This window comes from Artibeus jamaicensis, unplaced genomic scaffold (genome assembly GCF_021234435.1).
Source record: "Artibeus jamaicensis isolate MK-2021 breed Jamaican fruit bat unplaced genomic scaffold, CSHL_Jam_final contig_519, whole genome shotgun sequence".
In the NCBI taxonomy this organism is placed as follows: domain Eukaryota; kingdom Metazoa; phylum Chordata; class Mammalia; order Chiroptera; family Phyllostomidae; genus Artibeus; species Artibeus jamaicensis.
Window position 1 is genome coordinate 37,414,370 of NW_026521871.1, and position 12,541 is coordinate 37,426,910.

Below are 12,541 nucleotides of genomic sequence, written 5' to 3' on the forward strand. Positions count from 1 at the left end.
TTGCCCTCCCCCGTGACATAAATGATAGTTTATTTCCTAGTATCTCTGATATCTCAGGCTTTATTACTGTCAAACTGATAAAGATAAAATGTAATCCATTTGTATTTCTAAACACAAGTCCTGCTATTTCTTGATTTTTATTGGCCACATGAATTTCTTGTTTTGCAAATTGCCTGTTCATTTTTCTACTGGACTATTGTTTTACTTATTATAAACATATCCTAACTAGATTATTAAACCACTTAAAATAATACATTATAGTGCTCACTCTGGCAGCACATATACTAAAAGAATATATTATAGATGTTTTCGTCCAGTTTGTCATTCAAGTTATAAGTATCTTTTTGGTGTCTTTTGACATACAGATGTTTCCATTTGTAGATAGTTAAAACATATCAATATTTTCTTTTGTAATTTTTTACTTCATTTCTATACTTAGAAAGTCTTTTCCCACCCTTAGGATCATATAATACTTGCCTTCATTCTCTTCTTTAAGTTATTTAATGAGTTCATTTTTAAAAATAGAGTCCATAATCTATCTGAAGTTTGTTAGTATTATAAAATCTTAACTTTGTTCCTTTTCATACACCTGAACACTTGATCAAATATCTTCTATTTCTGTGGTTTTTAAAACAGTAAAAAGCTTTCTCCAAATCAAAATCTTACATGAGCAGCTAATAAAAGTGGAGCTGTGTTGGTTGAACCAGAGGCAGAAAGAAGGGAATGGAGGAGGGGAGGTTTCTGCATCAAGGCTGATATAAGACCTCACAGAGAACCACTCGCAAGCAAGCCATTTATTCCCCCCCCCACCCGCTACCCCCACAGATTTGAAGTGTCACGATCGTGTTGTATTATGTACTGGACTCGGATCTGTCTCAACCTTCCTATTCTATTCTAGTTTTCTGTTCCTCTGTGCTTCACCAGCACCCTGTTGCTTTAAGTATTATAACTCTAAAAGATGCTTTCAGATCTACCCTTAACTACTCACACACATGTTATTTCTCAAATTTTTCTTGGATACTTGTATCCATGTATTTTTCCATATGATCCTTTTAAATGAATTCATTGGTCCTATTCTCCCCCAAAGCTACAAATAATATTTGAAGATGCTTACACCAAATTTGTTAATTAATTTGGAGAAAATAGACATTCTAATATTGAGTCCTTTCATCAAAACCCACAATATACTTTTCTATGTGTCAACTTAATTTTTTTCTTTGATAAAGTTTACATGAGTTTTATATATTTCTTATGTTTTTAATTAAAATTATGTTCCTAAATTAAATTAAAATTAAATATTTTATATTTGTTTTATTTTTGTGATCAGAATCATTACAACACATTTTCTGTCTGGTTGTGATCAATTTACAAGAAAACTTTAGATTTTTTAAATGAATCTCTTAATGATATTAAAAAATTCTGGTTGATTTCTTGGAGTCAGTAATCACACCACCATCGAAGGATAATCTGGCCTCTTGTTTCTTTTGCAGATCTAATGGCACTGGCTAAACATTCCAGAAGAATGCTAAACAGGAGAGATGCTGGTAAAGATGCTTCTTTTTGACTCTGACTTTGATGGGACGCCTCAGGCAATAGACATTAAATTATGCTGTAAACTGTTAGTTTGAAACAGGCACCCAAGATGCTGATAAGGAAGAAGCTTTTTATTCCAAGATTAGTAAAAGTCTTTAAAAGAAATATATCTTGATTTTTATTAACTCCTTTCAGCATCTGCTGTTCTCCTTTCAAATATTAGTGTGATTGATTCCACTAATATACTTTCTTATACCATCATCTCTGAATTTCTAGAAGTTACTGGTCCATTATATATTGTTATTGTAATATAAGGCTGTATTTGATTTGCTAGTATTTTATTTAAGAATTCTATATCTGTGCTCGTAGAAGAAGCTAGTGGTGTTTGAGTTTTAATATTTTGTTAGGTTTTGGAATTAATGTGACATTAACTCCATAAAAATGACTTAAACAGTTAAATCTAATGTTATGACTTTAATAAAGCATATGTTTTCAGGGTAAATTTCAAACACAGTTCATAGTCAGTAAATAATGAAATATTTCATTTACATCAATAAAATGAAATTTCCCCAGCAAGGTTAAGTGATCTTACAGATGGCAGTAATGACTTTGAATACAGCCAATCTAGAGAACTACAGATGAATTCTAACATAAAAATGAGTATTGAATTCCAATATTCAATGCTTATGTTGATACAGTTTACAGGGCTAGAATACTTAAAAGAGCCGTAGTGGTATCACACTTTAAAACAAACAGGCAAATAGAGCTCACTGAAAATAAGCAAGTACATGTCACTGAAAAGCAAAGTAACATAATGGAAATAAGCAAATTAAATTCCACTCAGCAAATAGTTATTTTACCAGATACTATCTAAAATGCTATAGGCTATTCTCAAAATTCCACTGAAGATACTTGTTGAAAGCAAGATTCCTAAGCCTTGTCCCCAGATTTACTGAACCCAACTTACAAGAGAAGTATCAAAGCTTTTTATATCTTTTTAAATAAGATTCAGATTATTCTTATCATCAGGAAAGCTTAGGAACATTTACTGTATAAAATTCAGAAGTCAGTGGGACATTTCCAGTGACCCCATCAATTGCTGTGAGTCCTGGTCCCTGGGACATGTGCTGGACATCTCAGGTCTAGAGACTTCGAAGTCTCGGCCTCCCTGTGGGCCTGTGGGGACATTCCTAAGCCACAGGCAGGTCATTAGCAGCTTCTAGTTTTCTCTCTAGAAAGAATTAGGGATATGATCTGGTTATAAGTAAGAGCAAATGAGTTTTCCTTACAACTTTGTGATGCAGCAAACTCACTCTTCGTACTTGATAGTGTGTTTAAGTGGAGTGGAATTGGGAGGCTGATGGAAATTAGGCTAAAGCCATTGACTTTAGGAAATTAGCCTAATTTATGGAAATTAGGCTAAAGCCGCCCCTGGTACCCTCACAACTAGAGGAGTTAGGCTTATCTCCAAAATAATATTTAGACCAAAACAGCCAGTGGTTTTTTTGGGGGGGGACCTCATAAAAAGAAAAAAAAAGTAAGCCTTCCACATGGAACAATTCTGAATGGATGCAGGGAGATGCAAATGAAAGCGATAGCTGGAAAGGTTCATGGGAAATTTCATGGTTTAGGATGGGAGAATTGAACATGTGCACAGGTAAAGGAGTGAGACCAGGTAGAAAAGAGAGAGAGAGAGGAAGCTGGAAGCTGTGAAGACGACAGAAGAAATACAGGGTCGAGCAGAGGAACCAGGAATCCAGTCTGGAGGCAGCCTCAGTCAGGGGCAGGCTCAGTAGATAGTAAAGGAGACGAAGGTTGAAATGTGAGCGCAGTCACACTGCCCTGGCCCTTCCAGCAGCGGAGGCTTTGCTGGCTGTCTGTCTTCTGCCCATCACCTGAGCCAGTCCTGACTAAGGAAGAACACAGCAGTCCCCCCATATCCACAGGGGATAACTTCCAAGACCTTCAGCAGATGCCTAAAACCACAGGTAGTACTGAACCCTACATAAATGTGTTTTTTCTGTATACACATACCTATGATAAAGTTTAATTTATAAATTAAGAACAGCAAGAGTTAACAACTAATAATAAAACAATTACAATAATATACTGTGATAAAAATTATGTGGATGTATTTTCTGTCTCACACACTCACCTAAAATACTTTATTGTATTATACTCACCTTCTCACTTAAGGGAAGCACTTTGCAGCTTGTCTTTGGCATATCCTCATAACTCCTCTTATGCTTTGGGGACATTATTAAGTAAAATAAGGGTTCCTTGGACAGAAGCACCAGGAAACCATGGAGTCGATGGGGCTCTTAAGGCTGCCCGTAAATTGCATTGCATTCCTCCCGTCCATTCTCTATCCCACTCTCCCAAGCAGCTGTTTCATACTCTATCACCACTCTTCACATCTCCAACATGTCCTCCCTTAGCCTCACTCTTAGTCAATGACTTTGCTTCCTATTTAAGAGAGAAATAAAAGGAGTCAGAAGAGAACTCGGAGAACCTCACCACCACATCTGCTTGCCTTCTTGCATCTGCACCTAGATGTTCTGCTTTCTTCCCTGTTGCTGTAGAGGGACTCCTGGTGCTCAGAGCAAAGGGTAATCCCGGCATATGCACAGTAGACCCTATCTCTCCTCACCTATTCAAATTCGTCACTCCAACCATCTCCTCTCTATCCGACATCAACAGATTTTCCCCACCAGCATTTCAGCACAGTCACATTTTTTAAAAATCTTCTCTTAATGCTACTTATCTTCCTAGGCTCTGCTCTATTTCTTTCCTTCTCTATATTGAAACTCCTTGAAGGAGTTCCTCATACACACAGTGTCCAATTCTTCTCCTGCCATTCTTTATGAAACCTGCTCCATCCAAGCTTTTTCCCTGATCACTAGCAAAACTCCTCTTGCCAAGGTCCACAAGGACCTACCTATCTGGAGTCCCTGTCATAATTCTGCCCAGCTGATCGCCCTTTCCTCATTAAAACGCTTTCTTCATTTGGTTCAAGGACATTTGCCCTCTGATTACTTCTCCACGCTGGTTACTTCTTGTTGGTCTTCTCTACTAGTGCCACTCAAGCCACAATCCATGGCCTGGTCTACAGATTTATCCCTGGCTCTACCTCAATGCCTAGCCAAGGCAGGTCTCAGTTTCTCATGCTCACTGTATCCCTTGACTATTTGAGCAAGGTGGCTTCCTTCAGTAAATTCCAGATCCAACTAGTTCCTGCAAACTCAGTTCTGCTTGAGAAGTTAGTCTTCCTCTGTTTTTCTGCCAACTTAGACTGCTGAGGTTCACCCTTTGTATGACAAGAGAAGACATGAAATAACATGGAAGTCTAACTTGAGGATGTTAGCTAAATGTGAAAAGGCCATATAGACAAATTGGCATGTTTGTGACTTCCTCCACACTTACAGGTGAACGACAGTCACCCTCAGACTGTATACCTACCTCTCTACATCAGTGCTTCAGGGATGACCCTTTGCCAGAAGCTTTCTCCTCTTCCTCACCCCTGGTCACAATTCCTAGAAGAGTTTTCTGCCCTCTGCTGACTCCTCATTGGATGTCATGATTGTTCCTCCCCCCTCTAACATCATCTTTGCCCCAGACCTTGGGTTTGGTTTCCCTACTCTCACCCCATGAAAATGAGCTTGGTCCTGTCTGTCTCCCAACTCCCATCCTGAACCATAGAGACAGAATGTATGTGGCATATATTCTTAAAGGAAAACAGATTTTAAGAGATTTTAAAGAGAGGAAGTAGAAAAGAAGATGATCAAAGAGACGTCAGCTCAAGGTGGAGGATATTCTAGAGCATTTTTAAGCTAGGATAGGTAAAGCTTGTTTAAAGATAGAGGGTAGAGGAGAGGGAAAAAGAGAAGGAAAGTGCTAAAAGGGGACATAAATATGACACTCAACCCCCCTGAGAGGTTAGATTTAAGGAAAAATAAAGTAACTAACATTAATTATTTTCTTTAAGCCACACACAGTTTGAAGTGCTTTGACTAAATTAATTCTGATATGAACCCTATGAAGTAGTTTCTGTCCAAATCCTATTAACATAGGAGAAAACTGAGGTGCAGAGATATAGTAACTTTGCCCAAAGTCAGACCAGCCACAAGCTACAAAGCCAGAGTTTGAATCCAAGTACATAGTCTGATTCTAGCACTATGCTCGCAATGATGCCATGATGCTGTCTATGAAAGGACAGAGATAAATTGATGGGACAGCAACGTGAAGACTAGGGAAGCCATCTGGGAACTCACTCTGGGTAGTCTCAATTTTTTCCTTAAAGGAAGAGGTAAGAAAGCCTAAAGAAGCGCTGTCTAATGTTAAAGGAACTTACTCAGGAAAAAAGAAGACTAAAACTATGAATATTAAAATGGCAATAAATCCATGACTATCAACAACCGACTCTAAAAAAACAAAGCAAATAAGCAGAACAGAAACAGGATCATAGACATGGAAATCATTTGGAGGGTTATCAGCTGGGAGAGGTAGGGGGCACAAAGGGGGAAACGGTTCAGAGATTAAGAAGTACAAATTGGTAGGTACAGAATAGACAGGGGGGTGTTGAGAACAGTACAGGAAATGGAGTAGCCAAAGAATTTATATGCATGACCCATGGACATGAACTAAGAGAGGGATTGCCAGAAGGTCATGGGGTACTGGGTGGAGACAGATAAAGGGGAAAAAATTGGGACAACTGTAATAGAACCACCCTTTCTCCTCTTATTCCCCTCTTTCTAAAAATAAATAAATAAAATACTTTAAAAATTAAATTAAAATTTTTTAAAAGAATTAAAGATATAGATGGAGATCAGATATTTAAGAAGAGGGAGAATCTGTAATACCCGTGGTTTGAGATCTCTTGGAAGGAGTTGATATATAACAAAATTTTAAGACTAATAAGCAGAAGCCAGTCTACATAGAAATGAAACAACATTAATCTACATGAGTGTAGATGTGTATATATGTTTATGTGTATACACACACTCACATATTGGGTGCAAACAGATTCAGCACTCATGATTGATAGGCCAGCAACAGGCATAATTTCATATCAGTAAGAACTTAACATCTCCCCTACAAAATGTCTTAGGCTGCCTAGAAGAGAATATAGTCTTTGTTTGGAGAATTAATTCCAGGTTTCTCCCCTCTGTCCATCTCTTTTCTAACGTCTAGTCATACTGTTTCCAGTTCTCCCTGATGTGCAGTCTCCCCTTCAGTGTGATGCCCACGATCTCTTTCTCCTCATTCTCTTGAGTGTCTCTCCTCCTTCTGGACACCAGTGGCAAGCACAGCCACCCTGGGCTCTCTGGCCCTGCCTTTGCCCCTCCCACACCTACCTCCCCCTCAGCCAGTTTTGTCAATGATGCAAAAGGTACCTGTGGAATGACACCAGAAACCATCCTGCTAAATACCTGCCACTCAACATGGCATCCTCTTTTTAATTTAACGCCTTCTCTTTATTTAAAGTTTGTCATCTTTTTAGTAATGAAGGGTCACTAAGGATTAAGGATGCAGAGAATTGTTTAAATGCCATTTGGATTAAAACTCACAGGGCAGTTTGCCTGGAGGCCAGATTGGAAGACAGAAGTTGGAAAAGGAAAACAAAATGACTGATATACAAATGTATATCTATGTGTATATTTTTAAAACTATGTAGTAATATAATAGTTATGAAATTGGATCTTCTTCCCTGGGGTAAGTAGGTAACGCAGGATGAGAGGCTTTGGCAGGCAGAATAGCCCCCCTCTCCAAGTTGGAAGATAGCATCCTTTGATCAAAAACGTTAAGATCCTTTCATTTTCCCCACTACTGTCAGTGTTTCAATTTCAAAGGCCACTTGCTGTGTCTGATCTGTTATCAGTCGGGCAGACTCAACACACAGAGAGAAAGCCACTTTAGGATAAGCTGCTGTCTCCTTTACCACAAATAAAGACTTAAAGATCCTATCCTGCTAAAAGGGTGCAGCTCCAGACAAAAAGGTGGGACTGAAGGCAGAGAAAAGCCAACTTCAGGAGGGGAAGCTGCACACTCTAAGAGAGAAGTGGAGATGTCAAAGGTAGCTGGAATACAGAGCCCTACCTAAACGTGGCTAGATAGATCCCTTTGTTTCTGAGCTAGTTTCAGGCTGAAGAGCAGAACTGCCAAAAGAAAAATACCAGGATGTTGTTTGGCAGGCATAAATAATGACATTGCTACTGGAACATTAATATATTTGAGTACTTAATATACACCAGGCACTGCGCTGTCTTTTTAAAATACAGCGAACCTCACAATCATCTCTGATGAGAAGAGAGAGGCTCAGAGAAGTCAGACTCTTGCCCACATGTATGCTCTTAAGGGGGCACATTCAAATCCCTGTTTTTTCTACCCTAAAGCCTGAGTTTTATTTTGTTTTTGTTTTTGTTTTGTTTTGTTTTTTGACTTCTGGTTTTGGGTGGGTTTTTTTTTAATTCTTTTTCTCCGGCAACACATGGCCTCATATAAACATATAAACAGAGAGAGTCTTGGGTGTGTTGGTCTGTGGACTGGGGACTGGTTTTGCCAGAAGGACGAGCCTGACCACAGAAACACTGTTTTCATTTTGTCCCTTCTGTGTGCATCATGATTGGGCATCCCTCGGAAAACGCTTGGCCACACAAACACAAGACACACGAAAACATCTCTGCCTCATCCCCACAACCTAAATCACATTTGCCAAAAGTTAAATTTGCTAAATTGGTGGTTCACCAGCATCCGACTGATTCCCTCACACACTTCACTTCAGTGGGACCACAGTTCTCCAGCATTCTCTCTGTCACTTATTCAGAGTGTTCACTCAACAGCATTAGTCCACAAAAGACAGGTGGACAAAGGACAAAAAGGCAAATGACAGCGGAAATGGAATGACAACTGGACATAAGCCAAACACGTACGATGTCTCCAGTCCAGTAATAAATGTCATTTCCCAATGAGTTTGATTTCAGATGCATTTGTTTCTGTTTCCTTGTGTGAATTTTCGTGACTAAATTTAGTGCAGTGGCTTTTGGAAAAGTTATAAAAGTAATAAATACAAATCGCAGAAATACAACTAGATCCTCTGTGTTATATTTGGTATGGATTCCTTCTTACCTTTCTTCATGTGCTATAAACACAATGACACAGAAGTTTTTCTAAAGTAGTTTAGTTATTGTTATGAAAATAGAAGTTCAACGAGTTACATTTTGTCACTTAAAAACATCTTAGCACATCCCTCCAAATCAGAACATCTGGACTGTACTTATTCTTTTAAGCATTACGTACATTTTGACAGAGCCATCATGAAAAAATGATGGAACTATTCTTCTAGAAATGAACATGAAGAATTCTTCCAAGTTGTTAGTTGTTCTTCTGGTTTTACTGTAATAAATGTCAATACGACAAACTTCCCTGCACACATATCCTTCATGTGCTTCTTTCACTATAAGATGCAGCCCGAAAAGCAAAGCAATTAGTTCCATGGCTCTGCACACTTTTTTTTTTAATTAGCATTATTATTGAGACACAGATCTTAAACGTACAGTTTAATTAGCTTTTGACAGTGAGTATACCCGTGGAACTGACACCCCTATCAAGACACAGAGAGGTGTTGTCATCCCAGACATTTCCCTGTGTCCCCTTCCTAGTAAAACCCACTCCACACACCCCAGCCCCTGTCCACCATTGACGGGATTTTGCCTGTTCCTTTTTTATTTTTTAATATTAAGAGAATATTTTTTTATTTAGTTATTTTTCGAGTACAGTTTTCTGTCTTTTTTACTCCCATCCCAGCCCACCCCTCCCCGTGCTCCCCACCTCCCTCCCATTTCCACCCCCCTTAGTTACTGTCCCTGTGTCCTTTATGCTTGTTCCTCTAAATCCCTCCCATTTTTTCCCCTTAAATTCCCTCCCCTCTCCCCTCTGGTCGCTGTCCGCTTGTTCTCTATTTCAGTGTCTTTGTTTTGCCTGTTTCATAATCTTCTACAAACAAATCGGAATGTTTGCCCCTTTTTTCTCGTGGCTTCTTTTGTTCCACGTAGTAGCTGTTCCATTTTATTATATGGATGTACCACCATATTCATTCCTTTTTAACTGTATAAATATTTCATTAAATATTTCACTAAATATTCAGCTACTCTCCCACTGATGAACATTTTCATTGTTTCTGGTACTTTTTAGTTACAGTAAATGATGTCACAACACATTCCTTGCACCCATGTTTGTATGTACTTGTACTTGTTTCATCACAGTATGTAGCCCCCAAACAGGATTCTTTATTCTTGAAATGTTTTATTTTATTAGGTACTGCCAGACTGGCTTCTCAATAGCCAACAGCAATTCACACTCCTACCAGAACCTCCCCCCCACCCCTATCATTCTGAAGAGCCCCTTGGCTGTCAGGTGGACTGACTGCTAAATGTTAAAACTCTTATTCATGAGAGCAGCACCTATGAAAATATTAACAACAAAACACCTCCGGAGCACAACTTTTGTGTTGGGCACTTCGCTGGGCACTGGTGAGAAAACATTACATAAAGCCTGATCCTCATCCTTGAGTGGTTTATAAATCAAAAAAGAAAGGTATGATTAGTGTAATACGATCAGTGCAAGACGGAAGGTTTTCATGTCGCGTCACAGGAGAAAGAGGTTCCTGGGGGAATCGGTTTGGGAGGTCTGGCAAAACGTGTCTGGGCAAGGGCTCGCATGCGCTAGTTTTAAAGAGGTAAGAGGCAGTCGGCTGAAACACAGGAGAAGAATATTTCAGGTAGATAGAAGATACTGGAGAAAGCCTAGAGACATAAAAAACTTCACATTCAAGGGGAATACAGGGACGTGGTAGTTACAGGCAACGAGTGATCACAGAGAAGAGCAAAAACTGTGCTGTAAACATTGGCAAAATTTGAATAAAGTCTGTAAGTTAAGTAATACTAGTCTACTGACTAAATTTCTTGAGTTTAAATAACTGTCCTACAGTTGTAAAAGTGAATCCCTTTGTACTTAGGAACTACACACTTGGATAAAAGGAGCATAAGGTCTCTGATTCACTATCAAGTAGTTTAGGAAACAAATACTACTGTGTAGATTGGTAGGTAAGCTAGGTAGCTAGATAGAGAGAGAGTGAATGATACAGCAAATGTAAAATGTTAACAAATGGTGACTCTAGGTAAAGAATATATGAGGTTGTTTTGTACTAGTCTTGCCATTTTTCTCTAAGTTTGAAATTATTTCAAAATAAATAATTTTTGTACTATTACTCAGAATACAATAATGCCTCTAGTGACCTTCAGTTTATTTGATGGGAGCTAATGATATAACATGGAAAATGGTAAGCTCAGAGGGCAAAGGGAAATTTTGCAAGGGTCTTGTACTGAGCTGAGAAATTTTAATTTCCTCCTGAAAGCCTTACAGGGTAAAAGAGCAATGACATTTAATTTGCATTTTAAACAGAGAACTTTAGCAGCTTCGTGGAGATGGGCTTGCGGGGGTGGGGGGGGGACAAATGAGGGGTAGGAAGACCAATCTGGAGGCAGCTATGATAGGGGTGGCGGAGAGAATGGGAAGGTGGGGAAGAAGGCACAGCAACCAAATCGAAGATGCTGCATGACCCAGGAACTGAAGGATGTGGGAAGATTCTGGCTTGGGCAACGGGGTAGATGGTGGTGCAAATCACCAAGATAGAAAACAGACGTAGAGAAGGGAGTCTGGGGAGAACAATGGTGGGGTCCAGGTGACCATGCTGCCTTTGAATACACTTGGAAGATTCAAGGGTGAAATCTCAAGAACTTAGAGAAATCTGGACATGAGATATGCAGATTTCAACTCTGAAGTCATCTGTATGTAGGTGGTTCAGACTATAATAAAGGACTGGTTATTAAAAATTTCTGCCTATTTCACTACTATCAAATTAACATATTCCGAGAGCAATCCATTGCTAAAGGGAGACTGGAAGCACCCTACCATATAGGAAATGCCTTCTTTTAAGTGCCTGTAGTAACAGACCCACTCAGAAAAATGTATTAAAAAACTGCCCTAGATTTAATGACTATGTGTCACTATACAGAGATATTTCCATTCAATACAGCAGCAGTGTGCTGTTATGCAAAATACGGTCATGGCTCATTGCACCATCTGAGCCAGAGAGCTTCGGAGTTCTGAAGAAGGGAGAGATCTGACTCATCACCACCTTCCCCCCTAGCTCAGTCAGGGGCTTCACGGACACAAAACTCATCCAGCCGAGGCCTCCAGCACCACTGGCCACCTGTCCTCGCCCCAAGCACAACTGTTTCCTGAAGCCACTTAATTGTCTAATGACAATTAGGAGGGAAAATAGGAACCTTGGAACTTGCTAGAAATGCAAATTCTTGTGCCCCACACCAGACCAACTGAATCAAAAATTGGAAGTGGACCCAGAAATCTGTGTTTTAAAGAGCCCTCCAGGTGATTCTGACGCACACCAAAGGGTGAGAATCGCTGTAATAGACTTAAGAAAGGAAAATGAGCCTATTATTATAATATCAGCCCAAGGAAGGGCCCCATCCCAAACTTTGGAAATTATGAGCTTCTCAAGGATACAAGCCCTATCTTTTTTAAGTTTATTAATTTTACAGAAGGCAGGGATGGGAGGAACGAAAAGAGAATGAGACAGAGAGAAACATGGATTTGTTGTTCTACCATTCATGCATTCACTAGTTGATGTTTTTATGTGTCCTGACCAGGGATTGAACCAGCAACCTTGCCACCTTGGCTATTAGGAATAACACTCTAACCAACTGAGCTACCCAGACAGGCCAAGTCCTATCTTTTAATTTTTTATGTTCCTGCAAAGCCAAAGTGTAATGCATTAATTCAGTAAATACTTGGTACTAAATGAGTCTGGCAAGGAAGGAAGGAAGGAAGGAAGGAAGGAAGGAAGGAAGGAAGGAAGGAAGGAAGGAAGGAAGGAAGGAAGGAAGGGAGGGAGGAAGGAAGGGAGGGAGGGAGGGAGGGAGGGAGGGAG